At 42.5% G+C, this 1441-nt stretch overlaps 1 non-coding gene across 1 annotated transcript; it reads left to right on the plus strand.

Annotated features, from left to right (window-relative positions):
* The first annotated feature begins 1046 nt into the window (after positions 1-1046).
* On the plus strand, positions 1047-1177 carry LOC114615475. The gene has a single exon (XR_003710477.1). It is a non-coding gene; the product is annotated as a small nucleolar RNA SNORA17 (small nucleolar RNA).
* Positions 1178-1441: the final 264 nt, after the last annotated feature.

Consider the following 1441-nt stretch of genomic DNA (forward strand, 5'->3'; position numbering starts at 1 on the left):
TCTGCCTCTGAATATGTCAGACTCTTGAAGACCTCTGAGGAGACATCCATATCAAGCTCTTATCAGCATGCACTTCCTGACTTCCACATCAGTGTCTACCTTTGGTGGCTGCACATGGGATAGATACTCAGGTGGAGTGGTCTTCAGACGGCCCCTCCTTCAGTTTCTGTCCCTCACTTTGTCTCCATATTTGCTCCCTTGAGTATTTTGTTGCTCCTTCTAAGAAGGACCGAATCACCCCCACTTGGTCTTCCTTCTTTATGAGCTTCATGTGGCCTGTGAGTTGCATCTTGGGCATCTCAAGGTTCTGGGCTAATATCCAATAATCACTGAGTGAATACCATGTGTGTTCTTTTGTGATTGGCTTACCTCACACAGGATGATAATTTCTAGTTCCATCCATTCACCTAGGAACCACTCAAATTCATAGTTTTTAATAGCTGAGGAATACTCCATTGTGTAAATATACCACATTTTTTGAATCCATTCCTCCATTGAAGGACATCTGGGTTCTTTCCAGCTCCTGGCTATTATAAATAAGGCTGCTATGAACATAGTTGACCTTATATCCTTGTTATTTGTTCGAGCATCTTCTGGGTATATGCCTAGGAGTGGTATAGCTGGATCCTCAGGTAATGCTATGTCCACAGAATTCTATGTCATAGAATTTGAATTACTTTCATTATTTGAAAACATTTTTCAAACTTTAAGATGTTAGGTTAAGTAATACTAAGCAGTATTGATTAATTCCTACTATTGGAGACAATTACTCAGCAGTCTTGTCAAACAATGTTTTATGTTGATGAGTCTTCACTATATGGCCAGAGCTTAGGAATCTCCTGGTCTAGTTCAAGAATTGATAAAAGATTGGCTAGTTCTTCTTTGGTAATAAGTCTTTCCTTTCAAAATAGTATTTATCTATTTTGTTGTTGGTGGTGGTGTTGGTGGTGGTGGTGGTGGTGGTGGGGGGTGGTTTTGGTGTTTTGCTGTTAAATCCTACAGACCAGAATTCCACTGACATTTAATGATTCAAATCATTGATATTGTCGGCCCCTCGATCATTGGCAGGGTGGCAGTTGTGTCTCATGTGCCTCAGTAGGTGCCAGAGAAGAGAGAGGCTATATTTAAGCTCAGTGTTGTGGCCTGAGATCATCTGAAGAATGAAGAGTATAACACAGGACTGAAGGAGCTGAAGGGGTTCTCAACCCCATAGGAAGAACAACAAAATTAATCAACCAGACCCACTAACCCCAGATATTCCAGGGACTAAACCAGCAACCAAAAAGTACACATGGAGGGACTCATGGCTCCAGCTACATATGTAGCAGAAGATACTCTTGTGGGGAAATCAATAGGAGAGGCCCTTGGTCCTGTGAAGGCTCCATATCCCAGTGTAGGGGAATGCCAGGGAGGGTAGGCTGCAGTGAGTGGGTAGGTAGGG

The sequence above is a fragment of the Grammomys surdaster genome, unplaced genomic scaffold (assembly GCF_004785775.1).
Source record: "Grammomys surdaster isolate TR1022 unplaced genomic scaffold, NIH_TR_1.0 126684, whole genome shotgun sequence".
NCBI classification, from domain to species: Eukaryota; Metazoa; Chordata; class Mammalia; order Rodentia; family Muridae; genus Grammomys; species Grammomys surdaster.